This window comes from Mauremys mutica, unplaced genomic scaffold (genome assembly GCF_020497125.1).
Source record: "Mauremys mutica isolate MM-2020 ecotype Southern unplaced genomic scaffold, ASM2049712v1 Super-Scaffold_100443, whole genome shotgun sequence".
Classification (NCBI taxonomy): domain Eukaryota; kingdom Metazoa; phylum Chordata; order Testudines; family Geoemydidae; genus Mauremys; species Mauremys mutica.
The window spans coordinates 340679-365951 of NW_025423342.1; the positions used below are offsets into that span (position 1 = coordinate 340679).

The 25273-nt window shown below is 54.7% G+C and overlaps 2 non-coding genes across 2 annotated transcripts; one reads left to right on the forward strand and one right to left on the reverse strand.

Moving 5' to 3' along the window:
* The first annotated feature begins 15440 nt into the window (after window positions 1–15440).
* On the forward strand, window positions 15441–15513 carry TRNAV-CAC. The gene has a single exon. It is a non-coding gene; the product is annotated as a tRNA-Val (tRNA).
* A 2097-nt stretch (window positions 15514–17610) lies between these two features.
* On the reverse strand, window positions 17611–17684 carry TRNAI-AAU. The gene has a single exon. It is a non-coding gene; the product is annotated as a tRNA-Ile (tRNA).
* Between the last annotated feature and the right edge of the window lie 7589 nt (window positions 17685–25273).

Consider the following 25273-nt stretch of genomic DNA (forward strand, 5'->3'; position numbering starts at 1 on the left):
GCCCCTCGCCCCTGTCCTGCCTCCCTGATGTCAGCATCTCTCTGTGAGGTCACCACCTCTGACCAATAGGCTGAGGTCCTGCAAAAGGCCTTTGTGATGTCACTGCCACACCCCTCCCTTGCTGGGCTAATGTCCTGCCCCTGGCCAGGCACTTTGCAGGTTTGAGCTACTCCCTGTGGATCACCACCAATGTACGTTCACCAACCAGCCCTGAGAACTACGACCCTTACCCTCTGCACTCAACTCCCATCACCATGCAGTATAGCCATCTTGAAGTGCAGCAGTCATTGCACAGCATTCCAGACAGGACATATTCAAATCTGTGACTGCACAGTTCCCCCCCCCCCCTGCCCTTTCAGATTCCCAAAAAGTTGTGTGTCTTTCAATAAAGTAATTTTCTTTTCAATAAATGAATTCTTGGCTTTGAAAACAGTCTTTATTATTGCATAAAGTCAAAGATACCTTAGCCCAGGAAAGACACAGGCACTGCAAATCAGCTTAGCAAACACAGATTCCCACTAACATTGTAACCACTGCACTTCACTCCCGTGCAAGGCACCAAAGGTTACTGTTGGTTTTCAGCCTCAAATTCCTCCCTCAAGGCATCCCTAATCCTTGCAGCCCTGTGCTGGGCCTCTCTAGTAGCCCTGCTCTCTGGCTGTGCAAATTCAGTCTCCAGGACTTGAAACTCGGAGGTCCATGCCTGACTGAATCTTTCACCCTTCCCTTCACAAATATTATGAAGGGTACAGCACATGGATAAAACCGCAGGGATGCTGCTTTCCTCCAAGTCCAGATTCCCATACAGAGATCGCCAGCGCCCCTTTAAATGGCCAAAAGCACACTCCACAGTCATTCGGCACTGGCTCAGCTTGTAGTTGAACTCTTCCTTGCTACTGTCAAGGCTCCCTGTGTACGGTTTCATGAGCCACAGCATTAACGGGTAAGCGGGGTCTCCAAGGATCACAATGGGCATTTTGACGTCCCCTACTGTGATCCTCCGGTCCGGGAAAAAAGTCCCGGCCTGCAGCTTACTGAACAGGCCAGTGTTCCGAAAGATGCGTGCATCATGCACCTTTACGGGCCAGCCTGCGTTAATGTCAAAGAAATACCCATGGTGATCCACAAGCACCTGGAGAACCATAGAGAAATACCCCTTCTGATTAACGTATCCGGATGCTAGGTGGGGTGGTGCCAGAATAGGAATATGGGTCCCATCTATCGCCCCTGCACAGTTAGGGAAGCCCATTTGTGCAAAGCCATCCACAATGTCCTGCACATTTCCCCAGAGTCACAGTTCTTCTTAGTAGGATGCGATTAATGGCCCTGCAAACTTGCATCAACACGATTCCAACGGTCGACTTTCCCACTTCAGACTGGTTCGCGACCGATTGGTAGCTGTCTGGAGTTGCCAGCTTCCAGATTGCAGTAGCCACCCACTTCTCCACTGGCAGGGCAGATCTAAATCTCATGTCCTTGTGACACAGGGTGGGGGCAAGCTCAGCACACAGTCCCATGAAAGTGGCTTTTCTCATCCCACCTAAACAAGGACAAATCGCTGCAGATAAAACGGGTGGGAAAATACCCCTCACTAGAGAAGATTTTAAATTGACGTTTGAGACTCATGGGGAGAACGGGGGAAATCGGGGGAGACGGGAGAGCTGATCATTGGAGGGGATGGGGGGGAATCGCCCCAGATTGTATAGCCCCGTGTGAGATACTAAGAGAGAAAAGGGGCAGAACTAGAGAGAATTTGTATCGGGGGTGAGAGGCAAGTGGCACAAACAGGGGAAGGATCCAATTAACCCCCCTCCCCCCTTCGCCCGCCCGCCACTTCCCCGCCCCCGGGAATTTCCTGGCTGCCCAGAGACAGTTCAACACCCCCCCGCGTCCCACCGACCTTCCCCCCCGCAACTCCAGCTTCTCCCCTCCCTGCCTGACACCCCCCATCTCCCCCCACACCACAGGGGATCCCCCCCCACCAGGCCCCAGTCTCTGCCCCCCAAATCCCAGCGGTGCCGGGGGCAGATCCTGCTGCAGCTCCACTGGGGCTGAGGCAGCTCTGAGGCTTCTCCCAGGTTCCCCGGGGCAGAGTCACTTTCCTGCCCAGCCCCAGTGTCCCACCCCCGGGGTCGCTCACTCACCGGGGGGCTCCGGCCCAGGGGGCTGGAGCGGGCAGAGCGCGGGGCTGCCCAGGGGGCCGGTCCCAGCTGGAGAAAGCCCCCCCCCGGCCGGGGTAGGAATGTGCTGCTGGCGGGAAAAGTGCTGAGGAGATGGAACTCTGAGGGCTGGTTTTGGCGGGAAAAACCGGTTTGGACTGGTTTGAGCCTGTCCCCTGATGGTAAACAAGTCCCCTCTCAGAGATGGAGTCCAGGGGGCAATAGTTCATATGCTCCAGATTGGATCTTATTTTAAAGCCAGTGATTTACTTCATAAACATCTTATTAACCAACTAATTGAACCTATTGAACAGTTCATACTTCTCACACCTAACAATGAGATAAAAAAAAGATCACAGACAAGCTTTGTCAGTAACGGCTAATGTCCCAACTGGGAAGCACGTGAGCTTGCTGCAGAGCTGCTGCTCAGGGATGGGAACCTCCTGGCACCCAGCCTCCAAAATCACTCAGGCTGCACTTTCTGCACGACTAGGTGTTGGCTGAGGGGGGCGTGGGAATTGGTGGCCTCTGCTGCAGGTGATGGGAATCGCAGGTATTTAAAGCCATGGCCTAGAGGAGGGAAGTGCCTAACTCCAGAGTCTGCAGCTGCCTAGGGCCAGCGCTGAGGATTTAGAGTCCCTAGTGCTGCCGTTGCAAGGTTCAAGCATGCTCAGCCCTGGCATTGCCACCCCTCCTGCGGCTAGTAGCTGCAGCTGGCTAAGGCTGGCCTCTGGGAACTGGCCCCATGGCTGTAGCCAGAGAAGCTGCAGGTGGCTCTGTGACTACTGGGGCCATTAAGCTAGAGCAGCTAAAGACACTGGAGTTCACCTCAAGGAACAGAGGTCACCAGTAGGACAGGAATGTCAGGGGGAGCAGGGAAAGAGGGAGCAGGTCAGGCTGGCAGAGGGAGCTTCCAGCTGGGTGGGAGCATGTCCAAAGTGGAAAGGAAACAAGGGTGGGGAGAGGTGGTGGTGACCAGGTAGCAGACTAGCATGTAGATGGGAGCAGAGGGAGAGAGGCTGGTGGCTTCAGATTCCCAAGGGCTAAGTCCTGACTTTGGGGAGATGGTGTTTGCAGGTGGCTGGCTCACATGGCAGGATGGGGGCTGAGGGGGGGGATCTGTCAGAACTGACCAGGTATCTGCTGGCTTTAGAACTGAGCTGAGACTAGGACCACATGCGGTGACTGGTGACATGGGGGGTACTGGAGACATGGCTAGAGAAGGTCTGAATGAGGAAGGAGATAAATCTGTGGGGAGTTTCCTTGATCACTATGAAAGTTCTGCTCACTGTGGACACTGGTAAACCCACATGGGTGTACAGCTCAATGAGAAAACCCGGGGGCTGAGGGAGCTGTGTAGGGCAATGCATATAGTCATGTAGGGGTGTGTGATCAAAATGAAAAATGTCTCTGAGATGCAGTACCGGGTATGCTATGGCACCAATGGCACTGCCCCACCAGGCCCACACTCAGAGCCCACAGTGACTATATAGGGGCCTACAAATATGTTTGGTACCAGGACCCATAGAAGGTTAATCCGGCCCTGACTGCCTGAGCACTATTTCAGCCCCCCATTTTTGGGTGGACCTCCCACAGTGGGAGCTGCAGAGCCCTCCCCCGCAACACACACACACACACACCCCTCCCTCCCTCCTGGTGTTGGGAGGAGAACGGGAGAAAGGACAAAAGAAGCAAGAGAAGAAGAGAAAGGAGGGAGGGAGGGATGGAGGAAAAGGTGAAACAAAAATGACAAACCCTAATGTCCCCGGTGATTCTAAGGGACAAAATCCCAGGTGCGCAATAAAATTCTGCCTCCTTAAGCTTGTGTTTTCCATGCCTAGAATTCAACTGTCACCAGATGGATCAGACTGAACAGGTTTCACACCTTGAGGAGGCTCTTACCTTCTAAACAGGGACGGCTGTTTTCTAGTAAAATCACTAAAAGGGAAGGAGAAAACTCGAAAGAGGTTCCTCCTGGCGCTCACGTCCGTGAACCCGAATACTCCCTCAGTCCTCAAAGAGAGACCAGGAGAAGGAGACTTGCTGACGCAAAGCCACAGGGGTCTCTGAGGTTTCCCTGGTCCCTCGCCCATGTCCTGCCTGGCTGATGTCAGCATCTCTCTGTGAGGTCACCACCTCCCCACCACCTTTGACCAATAGTCTGAGGTCCTGCAACAGGCCTTTGTGATGTCACTGCCACACCCCTCCCTTGCTGTGCCAATGTCCTGCCCCTGGCCAGGCACTGTGGAGGTTTGAGCTACTCCCTGTGGATCACCCCACTCGAGCAGCGTTCGTTCTAGGCAGCAAGCCGGCTAGACAGGGAAACATCAGACGCTGCTCCCAACGCTACACTCGGTTTTTCAGAAATTAGTCGACTTTATGGCCAGAAGAAACCATTAGAGTATCTAATCTGACCCCCTGCATATCACAGGCCTCCTGTAGGACACAATAGCTACTTTTGGGGCAAATGCATTCCAGAAAGGCATCTAGTCTTCATGAAATGACATAAAGAGATGGAGAATTCATCACTTTCCTTGGTAACTTGTTGCTGTGGTGAATTATCCTCGCTGTTGAATATTTGTGCCTTTGTTATAATATGAATTTGTCTCTTTTCACCTTCCACCCATTGGGTCTTGTTGTGCCTTTCTCTGCTCGATTGAAGAGCCCTTTAATACCCAATCCTTTCTCTCCATTAAGGCACTTCAATGAAGTCACCTTTCAATCTTCTTTTGATAAGCTAAATAGGTTGAGCTCTTTCAATAGTTCCCTAGAAGGCATTTTTCTCCAGCCCTCAGGACATTTGGTGGCTCTTTGCTGCCCCAGCTCCAATTTCATTGATGCCGTGTCACCTCCTGTGACATTATTGACATAATCTGTAACTGTATAGATCACCGTTGCGACCACTGTTCTATATTCGCAGCCAATATTGTAGAAAGGCTGTTGTGTAAGGGGTCTATGGAGAGGTTCTGATTGGCTGATTATAATGATGCTATCTCTAGATGTGTATCATTATTGTAGTTGACGTTATGAATATTGGCTCTATGCTGCCCGTATTTCAAACTTGTGCTCTGCTTCCAGGGAACACCCCAGCCAGACAAGTTGGTGTCAGTTCTGCCTAGCCTGCTTGATGGCCCATTACAGACCACCATCTCTACAGTCGACCCACTGAGAAAAGGCAGATACACCTTGTGACTCAGCAAGCTATGCAAGGACCTGCCTATGGACAGAACTCTAAGGTTTTTCTATGCCATGTGCTTAGGGAGATGTATTTTCCATGCCCTGGTTCCTCGCTGACCCAGAGAGAACAAAGGAACACGAAAACAAAAACCTTCCCCCAACAGATTTGAAAGTATTTTCTTCCCTTATTGGTACTTTTGGTCATGTGCCAACCAGGTTATTGGAGCTTTTTAACTCTTTACAGGGTATTTTATGCTACCCGTAGCCAGTGGTGAGCTGCAGCCGGTTCGCACCGGATCGCGCGAACCGGTTGTTAAATTCAGAAGCCCCCTTTAGAACCGGTTGTTCCCGGAGGGACAACTAGTTCCAAAAGGGCTTTTAAATTTAAGAAAAGCTGTAGCAGCTCCCTGCCCTTCCCCCAGCCCCAGCTCACCTCACTCCGCCTCCTCTTCAGAAGCTTCTGACTTCTCCTCCCCCTCCCAGGCTTCCCGCGAATCAGCTGTTCGCGCGGGAAGCCTGGGAGGGCTGAGAAGAAAGCAGCGGCTTCCTGCAGGTGAGCTTGAGCTGGGGCGGGGAGCGGGGACGCCAGTGGGAGGGGAGGGCTCCAGGCGCTGCGCCGCCCGGCGAGGTCGCGGCCGGACCCTGGGGATGGGCGGCGCGGCTCCTGCCTGCCGGGTTCGGGTCCAGCGGGGGGGGGGGGCTCCTGCCTGCCGGGGACGGGTCCAGCCGGGGGGGGGGGCGCGGCTCCTGCCTGCCCGGGTCGGGTCCAGCCGGGGGGGGGGGGCGCGGCTCCAGCCGGCCCGGGTCGGGTCCAGCCGGGGGGGGGGGGGGCGCAGCACCTCCCGGCCCGGGTCGGGTCCAGCTGGGGGGGGCGCGCGGCTCCTGCCTGCCCGGGTCCGGGTCCAGCCGGGGGGGGGCGCGGCTCCTGCCTGCCCGGGTCGGGTCCAGCCGGGGGGGGGCGCGGCTCCTGCCTGCCCGGGGCGGGTCCAGCTGGGGGGGGGGCGCGGCTCCTGCCTGCCCGGCCCCCGGGTCCGGGTCCAGCGGGGGGGGGGCGGCTCCTGCCTGCCTGCCCGGCCCCCGGGTCCAGCCGGGCGGCGCGGCTCCTGCCTGCCCGGCCCCCGGGGCTGGCCCCGGGTCCAGGTAGGACGGTAAGGGAACAGGGAGGGTGTGTTGGCTAGAGGGCAGGGGAGTTGGGGGGGGGGAATGGATTAGTGTCAGAGCGGTCAGAGGGCAGGGAACAGGGGGATTGAACGGGGCAAGCGGCGGGGAGGCAGTCAGAAAGGAGCAGGGGTTGGATGGGGCAGTTAGGGGTAGGGATTCCAGGGACAGTCAGGGGACAGAGAGAAGGGGTGGTTGGATGGGGTAGGGGTCCCAGGGTGCCATCAGGAATCAGAGAAGGGGTTGGATGGGGTGGCAAGGGGCAGTCGGGACAGGGAAGGGGGTGGATAGGGCATGGGTCCTGGGGTGGGGGCTGTCAAGGAACATGGGGGGGGTTGGATGGGGCAGGAGTCCCGGGGGGGCATGACCCCTCATGGGGTGAGGAGGAGGGAATCGGTTGTTAGCATTTTGGCAGCTCATCACTGCCCGTAGCTATACATTTATGACACCCTGTAAATAGCAATCTGCAGAATCTGATTCTGAGAAAGGGCAGGGTGAAGGGAAGTGGCTTCAGCAGATTTACTGAGCATGCTCAGTTCACCATAAGTAGCAAATTCCTACACACAGCAGTTTCTCACACTACACCTGAGGCAGCATGAGGCAGGGGCTCCATCGCTGTCCAGACCCCACCCAAGAGCAGATCCCCAGGGGCTGCGAGACCCTGAGCTTCTGGGACCTGTGTGTGGAGTCTCTCTTCTGCCCACCCAGGGCTGCCCCACCTCGGATGGGCACAGAAAGTGCTTCAGTGAAAGTCTGTCCCTGGACCAGCCCCTCTGGTGCTGCAGCAGCAGCCCGGAGCTCAGCCCGGGGTCCCAGCACACACTGGAGGCAGCAGCACCAGCAGTGTCTGGTACCTTACAAAGCCCGGCCACCAGGAGCTGCCCCACAGCTCTTTTCCTTGTTTTTCCTGCTTCCTTCCTACCAGCCCCCCACTGCTCCAGCCCCTTCCTGGCTCCTTCAAGCCCAACCCAGGCTGCAGCTGCCTCACTCACTGGGCCAGGGACTGTCTGAGGTGGGAATTAGCCCCATCTCTGCCAGAGCCCCGCCCCCAGGAGCTGCCCCGCCCCTGCTCTGTGCCAGAGCCCCGCCCCCAGGAGCTGCCCCGCCCCCAGGCTGTGCCAGAGCCCTGCCCCCAGGAGCTGCCCCACCCCCAGGCTGTGCCAGAGCCCCACCCCCAGGAGCTGCCCCGCCCAGTTTGGTTTGTTTTTTTGCCGGGGTATGTGTGTGTATGATCCAGATGGAGTTAGAAGAAGTTGGGCTGCAGAGGCTCAGGGAGATTGAGGGGAACCCCCTGGGTGTCCCAGTGTTGGCCAGGGATTGTACAGCACCTAGCGCAATATGGGGTCCCAGAGCCGTAACTAGCTATTTTTGCACTCAAAGCAAGAATATAAAAGTGCCTCCCCCCGTTGTGCCACCCAGCCCCCTTGAAACACCTCCCCAGCGCTGCCCAGCCCTGTGGAAACAATGTCCCCAGCACTGCCCGCCCCAAAGAAACAAACCCTCCTTCCCCAGCGCCGCCCCACCGAAACAGCTGTGGGCCAAAAAGGAAGGTTGGGGGGAGGGGGAAGAAATGGCACCCATAGGGTGACCAGATCACAGCAGTAAAATAGGACCTGCCCCCTCCCCGCTCGTCCCCATCATCACACCCCTCTTCAACCCCTAGCTCCCCGCTGGCCTGCTGCATCTCCTCCTAGTCAGTCCCCCACCCACCACTCGCCTCCTTTCACCTCCTCCCTCCCCGGCCAGAAACCCCCGTGCCCACCCCTAGAGCCCCTGCTGGCTCACTGCTCACCTCTGTGCCCACCCACCACTTGCCCACCCACTTGCCTCCGACTCGCCTGCCCCCCAGTATAAAGCCTCATTCAAAGCCCCAGGGGTCACTATATCACTGCACACAGCAGTCACTCAGTGCAGTTGTAGATAAATCTCTGCATTATGCATTTTTGTATAACTTGCCTATGACTTTGTATTGAACCTTGGTAATATGTTATAGGGGGCCCCTAAGGTAGTGTAATTAAGGTAATAGAAAAATGTCTTTTTGCTAGAAGTAGAATAAGATCTTTCCCCCACTTTGTAATCAGTCGCCCTGTGGAGTGAATGAGGTGGGACTGAGGAAGGCGTGGAAGGCAGCACCTCCAGATAGCTGCAACCCTTGGAGAGGGGCTGGGAGCCCGACCAAGGCCAATCAGATCTGGCAAGTGGGCTGGCTAGAGAAGAGCCGACATACTGACGGCCTCGGGGGTTAGGAGCAAGCACCTTCCTGTGGGAACCCCCTCTGTGCAGCACTGGGACAACCCCCAGCCCAGAGAAAAGCAGCAAAAAGGACCAACAGACACTGTCCCAGATTTTGAATCTGAGAGATTTGCCCCTCTCCATCCGCCGACTCGCAGCTGACCTCCTCACCCCCCCCCCGAGTATGGACCCCCCAGGGGTCACTATATTACTGCACACAGCAGTCGATCACTGCAGTACCAAACATTAAAATACTGAAAATGGCGCCCCCCTCCATCCACCGACTCGCCGCTCGCCTCCTCACCCCGCCCCAAGTATCAGTGGCAGCAGGTTTGTAGAAGTTTTGGTGGTGCCCAGACCACTCAGAGCCTGCCCCCCCCCCCGAACTCTTCCCCACACTTGCCTAAGGCTCTGCAAGGGAGTTTGAGTGGGGGAAGGAGGTCTGGGGTGCAGGCTCTGGATTGGGGAAGGGGATTGGAGTGTAGGATGGTTGAGAGGTTGCGCTCTGGGATGGAGTCAGGTGCAGGCTCTAGAATGGAGTTGGGGTGCTGGATGCAGGCTCCGGGCAGGGTCACAGGGTCAGGGTGGCTCTAGGCACCAGTAAAGTAAGCAGGTGCCTGGAGCAGAGCATTTGCAGGGGCGGCAGCCGGCAGGGATCCAGCCTGGGAGCTGAGAACCAACAGGGAGCCCTGAGAGCTGTAGTTCCTTGGTTAGCTCCCTGCCTAGAGCCAGCCCTGCAGCAGGGAAAGAACCAAATTTCCCAGCATTCCCTTGGCTGCTATCAACAGGAAAGGGAGGGGGTGGGAGTATGGTAGCTGAAACCTCATGCTGCAGCTTGCTGTGAATGGAGAGGGGGTGGCACTGTGAATGGGGAACAAATGTGCCCAAGTCGTAGGCGGCTTGGGCCCAGAAGCAGCAAAATTCATAAAACATAGAACTGGTTCTGACTTATTTACTTGGTCTTAAAAGAGAACAACAAGGACCTGAGTCTCCTCCCTGTCAATAACTCCCTGCTCAGCCAATCAGGGTAGAGACCGAGGACGGGAGGCTGAGGGTTCTCACCAGAGAGCCCAAAGGATGGCCCAGGTCACTGGTGGGGATCACGGCCCGAGCACTAGTTCAGCCCCACATTTTGAGCACTCTCCCGCAACACACACACACACACACACCTCTCCTGGTGTTGAGAGGGGAATAGGAGAAAGGACAAAAGGTGAAACAAAAAGGACAAACCCCAATGTCCCCAGTGATTCAAAGGGACAAAATCCCAGGTGCAGAATAAAATTCTGCCTCCTTAAGCTCGTGTTTTCCATGCCTAGAATTCAACTGTCACCACATGGATCAGACTGAACAGGTTTCCAACCTCCAGGAGGGGAGCTGTGGGGGAAGTTGTTTTCTAGTAAAATCACTGAAAGGGAAAGAGAAAACTCGAAAGAGGTTCCTCCTGGCGCACACGTCCGTGAACCCGAATACTCCCTCAGTCCTCAAAGAGAGACCTGGAGAAGGAGACTTGCTGCAGCAAAGCCACAGGGGTCTCTGAGGTTTCCCTGGCCCCTCGCCCCTGTCCTGCCTGGCTGATGTCAGCATCTCTCTGTGAGGTCACCACCTCCCCACTGCCTTGGACCAATAGGCTGAGGTCCTGCCAAAGGCCTTTGTGATGTCACTGCCGCACCCCTCCCTTGCTGGGCTAATGTCCTGCCCCTGGCCAGGCACTTTGCAGGTATGAGCTGCTCCCTGTGGATCACCCCACTCAAGGAGCGTTCGTTCTAGGCAGCAAGCCAGCTAGACAGGGAAACATCAGACGCTGCTCCCAATGCTACACTCAGTTTTTCAGAAATTAGTTGACTTTATGGCCAGAAGAGACCATTAGAGCATCTAATCTGACCCCCTGCGTATCACAGGCCTCCTGTATGACACAAGAGCTACTTTTGGGGCAAACACATTCCAGAAAGGCATCTAGTCTTCATGAAATGACATCAGGAGATGGAGAATCCACCACTTTCCTTGGTAGCTTGTTCCTGTGGTGAATCATCCTCGCTGTTGAATTTTTGTGCCTTAGTTGTAATATGAATTTGTCTCTTTTCACCTTCCAGCCATTGGCTCTTGTTAGGCCTTTCTCTGCTCGATTCAAGAGCCCTTTAATACCCAATCTTATCTCTCCATTAAGGCACTTCAACACTTCAGTGAAGTCACCTTTCAATCTTCTTTTGATAAGCTAAACAGGTTGAGCTCTTTCAATAGCTCCCTAGAAGGTATTTTTCTCCAGTCCTCAGAACATTACATGGCTCTTTGCTGCCCCAGCTCCAATTTCACAACATCTTTTTCAAATGAGGACACCAAAACTGGAGGCTATTCCAATATCAGTCTCACTGATGCCGTGTCACCTCCTGTGACGTTATTGACATAATCTGTAACTGTATAGCTCACCGTTGCGACCACTGTTCTATATTTGCAGCCAATATTACAGAGAAGTGGTCGTGTAAGGGGTCTATGGAGAGGTTCTGACTGGCTGATTATAATGATGCGATCTCTAGATGTGTATCGTTTTTTTGTAGTTGACATTATGAATATTAGCTCTATGCTGCCTGTATTTCAAACTTGTGCTCTGCTTGAGGGAATGATACCTTTGTTTAATTGATGAAAACATAAACTAGACACTTAGAGGATTGAACTGATTTCAGCTGATGGACAGGTTTGCTAGGTTTTTTTGCATTTGGACAGCAAAATGTTGAGTGTTCACATTCATTTCAAGCATCCTCGTATGGTGGAGCTCCTGAACATAATGGAGAACGGAAATGAAAATGTTTTTCTTTTTTTAAGAGGGCACCTGGGTTTGAACAAAGGACCACTTGATCTGCAATCAAACATTCTACCACTGAGCTGTACCCCCATTACAACAGGAATATGGAATCGTGATCTCCAGGATTTTGAAGGACAGACCCTGCTTCATTGAGCTCCTTTGCCATTCCCAGACCACAGGTGGTTTTAAAAATGGGGTTTGATTAAACTTCTTAAATGTGGTAAACACCACAGCTTGCACCCCCACTGATATAGCTTCTCCCCATGGCAGAGCTGCCACCTCCTGGGGAAGTGGATTGACTACACCAACAGGAAAACTCTCCCCCCTCAGCATGGAGCAGTGGTTCTCAAGCTGTGGGTCAGGATCGCAAAGTGGGTCGTGACCCTGTTTTAATGGGGTCACCAGGGCTGGCATTAGACTTGTTGGGTCCTGGGCCTGAAGCCTGAGCCCCCCAACCCAGGGCTGAATCCCTCAGGCTTTGGTTTTGCCCTCCCCCCACTGGGGCTCAGTCTTTGGCTCTCCCCCCTGCCCCCCGAGTGGAGGGGCTTGGTGCTTCTTTCCAAGGCTACGTATTAAGTTATTTTGGCAGAAGGAGGTTGCAGTGAAAGGACGTTTGAGAAACCCTGGCACAGAACATCTCCATTACTGAGCTGCAGCAGCCTAGACTCACTGTTTGAAACATTGACCTGGCCTTAGCCTCTGAATATGTCTAGGTTTGGCTCCCTATGGCACTGTTGTGATCAGACCCTGGAAGTACAGCCATGGAGACACCACACACCAGCCTTGCCTAGCTGGCAAGGATCAAACCTTCACAGAAAGGCCCCCATGGTTTTCTAGTTCAGCTCCCTAAGGCCTCAGCCACAACCACTTAACATAGGGGCTTTTCTACACTCTGGTTCTGTTCTCACTGAAGGGTCATTACAAATTGTTTGCTCAGACCAGCTTCCCCAGCACACTCACTGCTGTGCAGCTCTGTACGTGTGGCCATGGCTGAACAGCAAGAATTCCTGCCCATTTCCCTACTGGCTGGAGCATGGCTAGAGTGTGTTTGTGGTTAATGATGTTGCTGTAGATTGTTCATTCCCTGCCCTGGCAATTCAGACAGTCCCTTTTCCCGTTGTATTGCCAGCACCTCTGGGAGTCCAATAACAGAGGCGGGTTTTCTCTGGGCATTGAGATTTTTGAGGGCGTTGGTGGCTCCTTTCTTTCCTCACCCTGGAGTAAACTCAGCTTTTTATTCCATCCTTGATGACTCATGGAATAACAACAGCAGCATGAAGAGGAGAGTGAATATCTCACTGCCAGGGGGGAAGGTGGATGCATTCCCTCTGTCTGACCATTGCCATTGCAGGAGAGAAGGTTTCAGTGGAATCGAATGCCCTGGCTCAGACAAGAGACACAGGGAGGTTTTGCTGTTCATGGATCTGTGCAAAGGAAATTGTGCCTCTGTGTGAAAATGAGGAGGGATATGAAATGCCCACGTGGTGGTGCCTAAGGCAAAAGGGAACCCTAGAGGATTAGAATAGGATAAGTTCTCAAGCAACACGTTTCTTACTTTGCCCATCTGTCAATTTTGATTATTATCAATGGAAAGATTTTGCCATTGGGTCGTGTGTTTACACAGAAATTGACATTTACCAACAAATATGTAATTCTTCCAAGCCTGCCTAGTCTGCTGGTGGTGAGTTTAGAGGGACACACTCACTCTTCCCACCCCCCATGCCAGGCCTGTGTTCTCCAGAATGTCAACTTCCCACAGAGCTGGGATCCTTCCCTCATCTCCCCCCAGACCACTGCCCCACCCCCACTTCTGGGGTCCCCTCCCAACACTGTCCAACTCCCCTGCTGGCAGGATCCCTTCCCGTTCCTTTCATTTCCTGCCTCCCCTCTGAGCAAAAGCTCTGCATTGTTCCCACACTGGGAATTGAACCCAGGCCACCTGCGTGAAAACCAGGACTCCAAATCACGAGCCCATATGGGATTTATATAATCAATACCACATTTACACATTCACACCCAATAATTCAAAGTAGCCATTCAAAAAAACTTCAAAAACAGACTTCAAAGAGAAATTGCAGAGTTGCAATTGATTTGCAAACTTAACACCATTAATTTGAGCTTGAATAAGGACTGGGAGTAGCTGGCTCACGACAAAAGCAATTTTCCCTCTCTTGGTATTGACACCTCCCCATCAATTGTGGGGAGAGGACCACATCCACCCTGACTGAATTAGCCTTCAACACTGGTTCTCCCCTTGTACGGTAACTCCTGTCACGTCATGTTCCAATCTATATTTATGCCACTATCTGCAATTTTCACTCCATGCATCTGAAGAAGTGGGCTTTTTACCCACGAACGCTTATGCCCAAATAAATCTGTTAGTCCTTAAGGTGCCACCGGACTCCTCATTGCTTTTAATTCTAAGCTGATCTTAACCCTTTCAGTACCCTTACAAACTCAGATGCTTCTCACCACAGGCTGGCTGGTGGCTTCTCAGTCAGGCTCTCCCCTTTCATCAGCGCTTCAGTTGCTTGGTGTGGGGGTGTCTGTAGACGCAGGTGGCAGAGAGAGATAAAGCCTGGCAAATGTCTCTCCTTTTATCATGTCCTTTCTTCCCTCATGGCTTTGTGCCCCCCTCCCCCCTTCAGAGTCAGGTGAGCATCACTGCGTCTCTCCAAGCAAGTCTGAGCAATTCCCCTGGGGTGTCCTCATGCAGGTGAGTCATTGCATTGTAGTTCCCTTGCTGGGCAATGGCTGTCGATGGGTTGTTTATCACCCTGTCCGGGTGTTGGTTACTTTCCTTGCTGTTGCCACTGGGGAGCTAATATCAGGCTGACTCCCAGACCTTACAGCACAGTGACAACCACACTGCACAATTCTCATAACTTCATATGCATGAATGGTCTACATCTATGGGTAGAGAAGTGACTTTCAGCCGATCATATCCTTTCCCTGATACCTTACAAGTCATGCTCTATATGTAAGATCACGATGACATGAAAATGAGTATTACGGGGTTACAGCCGCTCCCCCAAAGGTATAGAATGTCACACTGAGATTCTATGTTCATTTGTTCTGTAACAGCATTACAGAGATCCAATGACTGACCAATGGCATTTCCAAGTGCTAAAATAGCAAGCGATGTCAGTCTCTCATTGGCCATCAGCGATTGAAGATGTGGTTTAATGAGCCAGAGCTTCAAGGCGAGGGTGGCTCTGTCCACTGCCTTCCGTTGCACTGCTGGGCCCCAAGTCCCTGGTGGCCAATATGTGACGCTGGGAGAAGAGAGTGGGGTGGCAAGTGGCGGCAGGACTTTTGCCACCAGGGTCTAGCTGCCCAACTTCCTCCTGGTACTGCTGGCCCCCCGTCACCTTCAGGTAACCCAGGAACTAAGGCAGGAATAGGGCGAGGAAGCAAGTAAAGTGAATCTTGTCTTCATGGGCCGCTCGCAATGACGTCCTTTTTCTGTGCCACAGCTGACAACAACATCCCAGACAGAAAAGCAGAAGCCCAAAAAGAAACCAAGCAGCTGCTGAAGTAGTTCAGTTGGGAGCGTGCTAGACTAACAGGCTCTTCTATCCCGCTTTGTGCACGGGTGGGATGTTTTCTGAAAGTGCAGCAGTTCCTTTAACTGCCACGAGTCCCTCATTTCAGGCTATGCAGCAGGAAAAGGCAGCATGGGCTTCTACACCAAGTTGGCCCACCTGACCTTTCATTCTTCTCTTGCTCTTTGTCAGCAAGGGGAAGAAAAAGAAGCTCTCCCTCAAGCTGGAGTCACAAGGGCAACATAAGGACGACTTCCTGAGTGCCCGCTCCAGTCCTCTGCTCTGCCAGCTGACCCATCGAAGGGCTGTCACTACTTTCTCCAGGTTTGTCCATCGGTCTGTGTTAGGGTGAGCAACAGCCAAGCAGATGGAGTTTCTGTAGTGTAGTGGTTATCACGTTCGTCTCACACACAAAAGGTCCCTGGTTCAAAACCAGGCAGAAACATGCTGGTTTCCTTTTGCCAGAGCCCCTTGCTGTTCAGAAAGGCCTCCTCCTTCTCCTATTGGCCTGTCCGTGGGATAACTCCAACCCCCGCATGACAGAGGGTGCTGACAGCAGTGGAGAAAGCACCTTGGCGTCAGGCTGGAGAACCTAGAGGAGTGCGGCGTGTCACCTTTTGGAGGCTTGTGTCTTGGCCTCCTCTGCCCTGGGCGGTTGGCCTACGGAGGCCGGCTCTTCCTGCTGGCCTCCACTGCGTGACTTGCCAAAGGAGGAAGTGAGGCAGGAATGGGGCAAAAGAGGAAAGTCGAGCTGAGGAAGGCAGGGCAGAAGCTAAGCGCCTCAGTGCGGCTAAGTGGGGTTAGTAGAGCGTCACCATTCGTTCTGCAAAGCCGGGGGAGGTGCGGTTGGCTGCTGGGAGGCAGAATCCTGTGCCTGCCTCTTGGCTTCCCAGGGGTGGCTCCTTGCAGCCCAGGAGAAGCGGGGTTCTGGGGGGAAGGAAAAGCAGCAATGGCGAGGCTGAGTGGGCTCCTTTCTGGCCGACATGGTGGGTCTGGGAGTTGCCTGTAAGCCGTAAGTGGACTTGGTGGAGTGAAAACCGCTGCTCCATTCTGGCTGACCTGGGGGAGTCATTGATGACATGGGAGTGGGGGCAGGGCGCTGGCTGTGAGCAAATGGGATCCAGGAAGCCCCAGCCTGCCCCTCCAGGGGCCCAGTTTTCTTCTTCTCTCCTGTCGTGGGGAGCCCGGCCTAGAGCCTGCCCAGCATGCACTGCAGCTCGAGCATTAAGCCTTCCTGTGGCATAACCGAACTACGGCCTAGCGTAATAAGGTGTAAAGTTTAGATTGTGAATTTATCTTTAATTTCCATGGTAACTTACTTTGATCTTTTATGCCTACCTTATAATCCTTAAAACTCCATCTTTCTGTAGTTAATAAATCTGTTTTATGAAACTGGTGTATTTTGCTTGAAGTTCTTGGGAAATCGCAGCTCCATTACAAGGCTGGTTCATGTACTATTCACAGTGAGGGAGGGATGGGCTCTGCGTAATAAACTCACGCTGATCAGGCTTCTGATTAAGGAAAGATGGTATGATCCAGGGGCGCAAGGCTGCAGAGCTGGGGGAAATTGGCGGGAGGCTCTCTGTCATTAGTGTTATGAGTGGCTGGGAGAAGCATTCATGTAACTCAGCTGGATGTGTCCCTACCTGTGGATGTCTGTGTAAGTGCAATATCTGCCAGAGATTCACAGCTCCTCACAGCATCATAGTGTGAGAGGGGAGCTCAGGGGTCCCACTGTTCAGGTTGCATCCCATAGATCCCATCACAGACTTTCAACAACCACAGCAGATGTTCACTGAAACAGTGAGAGAGATGGCAAAATAGTGATCTCCAGTGCCTGCAGACATCAAACTATCAGGAATTCTGCACACAGAGAGGACCCTGCAAGTGGAAAATGCCTTTGGAAAAGACCCTTCTGTCCCCAGCTGTGGTCATACAGTGCTTAGTGCACTGCGTTGTGGCCTCAAGAGCCATGGATGCAAGTTGAGTTATGGCGACCTTTTCCTTGTCTCCACATTTCTTAGGTGCCTCCTTCCAACACTTGTCAGAAAAAACGACCGGTTTCTTTTGGAAGCATTTGCATTGCAAGGCAGAGGCAGTCCTCTCTGTTTCCTCAAAAGATTGACCAAAAGGTGGGAGGAGTGGACACATTTGGCAAGGCACTACTGGGTGTTGCACCTCTAACCTCCACTTTACCTGGCAGGTGCCTCTGTGACTTTTCTCCCAGCGGCTGCATTTTTCATCAGTGACAACCAAAAGGAAGATGACATGACATCTGTGTGCAGATATCCTCAGCGAATCACAAGGACGTGTGGCGCAGGCTCTTGTGTTGCAGCAATTGTAGTTGAAGCAACCACCATGCTAATGCCAGTCACAGCAGCCTTTTCATCAGCTCCAGGCTTGTGATCTGATTCTTTCCAATGTTTCTCTCCAAAGAAACCTTTTCCTTAGCAAGCAATTACTTGGATACCTAGGGAGGTCTCTTCTGTTTCCCGGAAAGACACAGGAAAATGTGAGCAGAGGAGACAAAAGTCATAGAACAAGGCACCACTGGAAGTTGAACCCAGGATCTCCTGTTTATTAGACAGGTACTTTAGCCAGCTAAGCCATGGTGCCTGCCTCAAAAAAGTACTTGCAACTGTTCCATTTGATGGTCCAGGACAACACCTGCAAATGCCAAACTACAGACGTTCCCCATTTCCCTCAAGACTTGCAAGGAAGAACTGGCAGGCCAAGCCAGGATCTCCTGGTTACTAGGAAGTCACTTCAGCCAGCTCTTCCCAAAGATCACTATCCAGAGACCTTTAAACAGACACTGCAGATGTTCACTGACAAAGAGATGCCAAAATAGAGTTCTCCACTGCCTGCAGCCATCACGCTACCAGGAGTTCTGTGCACAGAGAGGCCCCTTTGATAATATGTTATTAGTATAAAATATATATGTTGAATTCTGATTTGGGATCCATAGGAATGGAGCAACTCCTTTGATTGTCCAACAGGTACATTCCTAGGGGTTAAAGCAAAGAAACAGTGAAAGTATATGGCAATAAAGATTGTTTTCTGTGTGTCTTAAGGCAGGCATTGGTCCCTGGGAAGGGAGGTGGAAGGATGCCATATCTTATACTGACATGTGCCAACTTTTCATAAACTCAAGGTTGGCTCTGTGGGAAAAACGTCTCCCTACAGAAGAGACTAACACAATAGGAACAGGGATTCTTTGCTCAATCTGCAACTCTGAATAAGACACAATTATTTAGTTCTTAGCTCCAACACCTGGCAATTTGCTGACCAGGCCTATCTCAGCAAGCAAGGCTTTCTGTTTACCCCAGCTTTCTCTTAGCTGATCACTATTTGCTAGGCCTCTGGTCCTTGACCATACTCTGAACTTTGGGTCTGGAAAAAAACTGGCACAAGCCATAGACCAGGTTGTTATATAAAATGCACATGGATTTGAACCCTTCACATACAGTAATGGCAAAGTTCTTGGTTCAGGCTTGTAGCACTGATGGAATAAGCTGCAGGTTCAAATCAAGTCTCTGGAGTACATCCCTCACTGGGATGGGTCATTCAGTCCTTTGTACAGAGCTTCAGTTTGTAGCAAAGTTCCTCCAGAGGTAAGAAGCAGGATTGGAGATGAGGCATCAGCCTTTTATAGTCTCTTGCCATGTGGTCTTTGCTTTCTTTGTCCCAAGGACACTCTATCCAGCACGTGGCACAGAAAAACCTTAGAGTTCTGTCCATAGGCAGGTCCCTGAAGACCTTGCTGAGTCACAAGGTGTATTTGCCTTCTCTCAGTGGGTCGATTGTATAGCTGATGGTCCTTAATGGGCCATCAAGCAGGCTAGGCAGAATTGACACCAACTTGTCCGGAGTGTTTCCCAGAAGCATATCACAAGTTTGAAATACAGACAACATAGAGCCAATATTAATAACGTCAAATACAAAAATGATACACATCTAGAGACAGCATCATTATAATCAGCCAATCAGAACCTCTCCATGGACCCCTTACACAACAACCTTTCTACAATTTTGGCTGCAAATATAGAACAGTGGTTGCAACGGTGATCTATACAGTTACAAATCATGTCAATAACATCACAGGAGCTGACACGGCATCAGTGAGACTGATACTGGAATACTGCCTCCAGTTTTGGTGTCCTCATTTGAAAAAGATGTTGTGAAATTGGAGCTGGGGCAGCAAAGAGCCACCTAATGTTCTGAGGGCTGGAGAAAAATGCCTTCTAGGGAGCTATTGAAAGAGTTGTCTGGACTCTTTTCTTTTCTCCAGCTGGCATGGGATGAGGAGGTCACTCTGAGTGCAGTCTGGATTAACCATTATTTGCTAGTGACAGGCATGGACATTTCTTACCTATTTTGTCCCTCCAGGCCTTCCATACTCCAGTTCAAGAGACATCCCCCAGGGCTCCCTCTGCCTGTGTGACTGGCCAGCAGGGGGCGGTGGTCACTTTCTATCCACTTCTCAGGCACTGTGAGGTAACAGTGTTGCTGGGTGGGGGTGGGGCTGTGGGGGGAGATAGCAGCTGAGGGGGGATTGTGGTGGGGGAGGCCTCTGGGTGGCTGGGCAGGGGGTACCCTAGTGAGGTTGGTGGGTTCTGGAGATTTGGGGTTTCAGGGGGTGGTTGTGATGTGCCCAGCCCTGAGGCTGTGGGTCCTGGAGGTGGGTATCGCTGGGGGCCTCTTGGCTGCAGAACAGCCGGGGTGGGCGTCTCTTGGGGAGGCGGGACAGGGGGTTAGAGGGAGCCTGGTGCTGTGCCAGGGGCTCTGTCTGGGCTTCCCCCGCAGACTCCTGGGATCGCTGCCCTGCCCAGTGCACAGAGTGTGTGTGGGAGAATCCCCGGCGCTAGGCCAGGGGCTGCCCCTGTAAAGCACCAGGGGATCCCGCAGGGGGGAGGAGGGGGTGCCAGGCAACGGGCAGCACAGATCCTGCTGGCGGGCGGGGGGGGTGGGATCCTAGGCAGGCAGTGAGGGACTGAGTTCCCAGTGGGGTCCCTTTTGGGGGGTCTCTGGCTGTTGGGGTCTCTTGGTGGGGGAACCCTTTGGGATTCCCAACCTGGCAGTGATGGTCTGGTGGGGGTTCTCTGGCCGGTGGGGCTCTGAGGGGTATCTGAGGTCCCTGGCCAGGGACTCTGGGGGCTGGGTCCCAGGGAATATCTGGGGTGGGGGCTGGCTGGGGCTCTGGGGGCTGCTCCTGACCTTTCTTCTCCCTGATTAGCTTATGCCAGAATCCTGGCTCCAAGCACTGCCCGACATTTCCCGGCCAGGCCCAGTCACCGTGATAACTTTCTAGCCACTTATCAGACACTGTGAGGTGAAATCACAGATTCTTCTTCGAGTGATTGCTCCAATGCATTCCAGTCAGGTGTGCGCGCCGCGCGTGCACGGCTTCTCCGGAACTTTTTTCCCTAGCAACTCCGGCGGGCCGGCTGGCGCCCCCTGGAGTGGCGCCGCTATGGCGCTAAATATATACCCCAGCCGGCCCGTCCGCTCCTCAGTTCCTTCTTACCGCCCGTGACGGCCGGTCGGAACTGTGGAGTGCTCGTTGGCCTCCACTGCCCTAGCTCTTCCTGTCCTATTTTGTATATATATAGTTAGTTGTATAGTTAGTGATTAGAGTTGTTATAGTTGTTTTAGTGTAGTTGTTCTAGGTTTTAGTAAACGGTTAAGGGGGGTTTCCCCCCCCTTCCCTTTCCCGGTGCGGGCTCATGCCCAGGGCACCGGGCTTCAAGCCCTGCGCTGTGTGCCAAAGACCTATGCCAATTGGCGATCCACACAACGCTTGCCTCCGTTGCCTCGGAGAAGGACATCGCACCGACAAGTGCGTTATCTGCTCTGCTTTTAAGCCGCGGACACGCAAAGAACGGGACTACAGGCTTAAGCAGATCCTTATGGAGGCGTCGCTCCAACCTTCGGCACCAGCGGCGCCGGCGCCGAGAACCTCTTCGGTGCAGAGCGCACCAGCGGCACCAGCCTGATCCGGTACCGAGGTCCCGCAGGCCCCGCCTCCGGCGCCGAAGACCCGGCACCGCTCACTTTCGCCGACAAGGAAGCGCAAGCTCGCTAAAGCCGTAGCTAAGTCCCGTGCTGAGGACTCAGCTAAAGTGCTCGTGCCGCCTGCGCCCACAGTGGTGACTGTGCGCAAGGCAGACACCGTGCCGTTGACTCCGCAAGGGCCGTCGAGTCCGGCACCGCCACGCTCCCCGGCACCATCCGGTGTTGAGCCAAGGCTGCCGACGACGCCGGAGACGTACTCCTCCGCGCGAGAGCTGATACAGCTCGTAGAGGCACCGAGCCTCCGGCCCCCGGCGCCGCCGGTGCGGGCTGTTCCGTCGGCAGGAAAACCGGCGATGATGGTCCGACCGCCATCCACGGACCGCCGGCACGGTCGACGCTCTCGGTCCCGCTCAGGCTCCAGGAACCGACGCCGTTCGCCGTCTAGCCGCTCAAGATCTCGGCACCGCTCTCCGTCGCGGTACCGATCGCCATCTCGCCGCCGGTCGCAGTCCCGGTACCGATCGTCATCTCGGTACCGGTCGCACTCCCGGCACCGGTCCAGGTCTCGATCGCCGTCGCGTCGGCACCGCCGGAGGTCCCCGTCTCGGCACCGTTCCCGGCACCGGAACTCCCGCAGCCGCTCCCGGCACCGCAGGTCCGGCTCCCGGTCGAGCTCCCGGCACCGGTCGAGCTCCCGGCACCACGGGGACCGATGGTCGCGGTCACCCTCTCGGTACCGGATGGACGGACATCGAGCCTCCATACCGCCTGGTGATATCCCACAGGCCTCAGTATCGGGCTCCGCCCCGCCCTGGCCGTCTCGCCCGGCATCTGTCGCCTCTGGCGCGGACGGCACCGGCTCATTGCCACCAACCCCACGCGACCACCCTCAAGGGGCTCAGCAGTGGGGCTTCTGGGTGCCCTGGGGTCACCATGAGGCGCAAGTCATTCCGCTTCCCCCAAGAGACGTTGCCGCGGAGCGCAGAGTTCCCGAAGCGACGATCAGTCGCCCCCCGGCGTCACCTCTCCGCGAGCCCTCGATGCCGCAGGACCGCCAGTCCCCAGTCCAGCCTGCCCCAGCCGAGGCGCCTCTAACGGCCCCTCCCATGGAGACCATCGGGCAGGCCATGTCCTCGTCATCGTCCCCGGACGAAGCGGTGGCTGGGACTTCTGCTAAAGACCCGCCCCCCATAGACCTCAAGGCCCACCAGGAGCTACTCCGTCGGGTCGCGACGGCCATGGGCCTCCCGGTGGCAGAGGTCCAAGAGGATGAGGACCCCATTACTAATGTGGTCGGCTCGGACGCTCCTGTGCGCGTGGCATTGCCTTTTGTTAAGACCATACAGAAGAACGCTGCCACGCTCTGGCAAACGCCCGCGTCCATCCCTCCCACGGCTCGAGGGGTAGAACGGAAGTACTCAGCCCCCCCCACGGGCTATGAGTACTTATACTCGCACCCAACCCCGGACTCGCTTGTCGTGCAGTCTGTGAACGGCCGAGAACGGAATGGTCAACCGGCCCCGGCGCCCAAATCTAAGGACGCTCGGAGGATGGACCTGCTAGGCCGTAAGGTCTATTCCGCGGGCGGCCTGCAGATGCGAATAGCCAACCAAATGGTCCTTCTCGCCAGGTATGTTTTTGACATCATGGCATCCCTGGCAAAATACACCGAACTCCTGCCGACAACTGCCCGCCAGGAGTTCTCGGCAATGCTCGAGGAAGGGAAGAAGTCCTCCCGTTCGTCCATTACGGCTGCCCTCGACGCGGCGGACTCGGGAGCGCGGACAATAGCAACAGGGGTGACGATGCGACGCATCTCATGGCTGCAATCCTCTACGTTACCACAGGAGGTGCAGTATACGCTGCAGGACCTGCCGTTCGACACGAAAGGGCTGTTTTCCGAACAGACCGATTCCCGTATACAGACCTTAAAAGATGGGCGTATTGCCATACGAACCCTTGGCATACACACGCCGGCTCCACAACGCAGGTCTTTCCGGCAGCAGCCCCCTCGGTCCTTCCCGCAGCAGCGTTATCGACCGTATACGCCCAGACGTCCTGGCCAGAATCACCGACGGCCTTCGGGTAACCGTCGGAACCAGTCCCAGGCCTCTTCCAAGGGCCCTCAGGGGTCCAAGCAGGCCTTTTGATGGGACGCCCGAGGACGGCCCATCACTCTCCCCCTCGGATCCTCCCCGTTTGTTCTCCAACCGCCTCTCCTATTTTCTTTCGGCGTGGTCCCGAATAACATCGGACAACTGGGTTCTTCAGACAGTCCAGTCGGGATACCGTCTACAATTTGTTTCGCCCCCTCCTTCCCACCCACCCTCCCTGTCCCTCTTCAGGGACCCCTCTCACGAGCAAGTCCTTTTACAAGAGGTACAGACTCTACTGAGCGTGGGTGCCATAGAGGCAGTGCCTCCAGACAGGCGGGGCAGGGGATTCTATTCCCGTTATTTTCTCATCCCCAAGGCGAAAGGAGGGCTGCGTCCTATCCTGGACCTTCGAGAGCTGAACAAATACCTGCTCAAGCCCAAGTTTCGCATGGTCACCTTGGGGACCATCATTCCCTCTCTAGATCCGGGAGATTGGTTTGCCGCCCTCGACATGAAGGACGCTTACTTCCATGTCGCAATTTATCCCCGTCACCGGCGTTACCTTCGGTTTCTCATCAACAACGACCACTACCAGTTCGCCGTGTTACCTTTCGGACTTGCCATGGCACCGCGAGTATTTACAAAGTGCATGGCAGTGGTAGCAGCGGCCCTCCGCCGTCGTCAGATGCATGTCTACCCCTATCTGGACGACTGGCTGATTCGTGGGCAGTCACAAGGGCTGGTGCAGCGCCAGGTAGCGGAAATCCTGTCCCTCTTTCAACACCTCGGGCTGCTTGTCAATGCCGAGAAGTCTACCTTGCTTCCGGCACAGCGGGTGGAGTTCATTGGCGCGGTTCTCGACTCCTCTGTGGGCCACGCCTGCCTGCCGCGGTCTCGACACCTGACAATGGTCTCCCTCATCCGGGAGCTCGTCAACTTTCCGACCACGACGGTGCGGTCGTGCCTCCGCCTCCTGGGTCACATGGCATCGTGTACTTATGTCACCGCGCACGCGTGGCTCCACCTCCGTCCGTTCCAGTCGTGGCTGGCGTCGGTGTACCGCCCGCATCGCGACCACATCGACATGGTGGTCACGGTCACCAGACCGACCCTCGAGTCCCTCCATTGGTGGCTCGACCCGGAGATCGTCTGCGCCGGAGTGCCGTTCCACCTTCCTCGTCCGTCCGCGACACTGACCACGGACGCCTCGGCACTCGGTTGGGGGGCTCACCTGGGAGGCCTTCACACTCAAGGCCGCTGGTCGGCCCAGGAGCTCGCTCTCCACATCAATGTCCGCGAGCTCCGAGCGATCCGCTTTGCATGTCACACCTTTCGGACCAACCTGCAAGGCCGCTGTGTGACAGTGTTCACGGACAACACAGCAGCAATGTTCTACGTGAACAAGCAGGGCGGAGCCCGCTCGTCCCCCCTCTGCAAGGAGGCGATCCTCCTGTGGGACTTCTGCGTGACCCACTCCATTCACCTGGAAGCGTCCTTTCTTCCGGGAGTGCAGAACACGCTGGCCGACCACCTCAGCAGGTCGTTTCTCTCCCACGAGTGGTCCCTCCGTCCCGACGTTGCACACACGATTTTCCAGAGGTGGGGGTTTCCCCGGGTCGACCTCTTCGCCTCCAAGGCGAACAGGAAGTGTCTCCAGTTCTGCTCGTTCCGGGGGCACTCGCCGGGCTCTCTGTCAGACGCTTTCCTCTATCCGTGGCAGACTCACCTCCTCTATGCCTTCCCTCCGTTTCCACTCGTGCACAGAGTGCTCCAGAAGCTTCGGAGGGATCGAGCCACCGTGATACTCGTGGCTCCAGCCTGGCCGCGGCAGCATTGGTACAACCTGCAATCCCTCATCTTACAGCCTGGTACCTGCGTGGTTGACCCACGCGGAGAGGGGCTGTTCGGCGGCCGTGCAGCAAGTCCTGCTTGAAAGTAGAAAGCCTTCCACCCGCACCACCTACATGGCGAAATGGAAGAGGTTCGCGCTCTGGTGTGACCAGCAGGGGCTCAACCCATTCGTGGTACCTGTCACTACAATCCTAGACTACCTATGGTACCTTAAGGAGCAGGGTCTGGCGGTTTCCTCCTTGA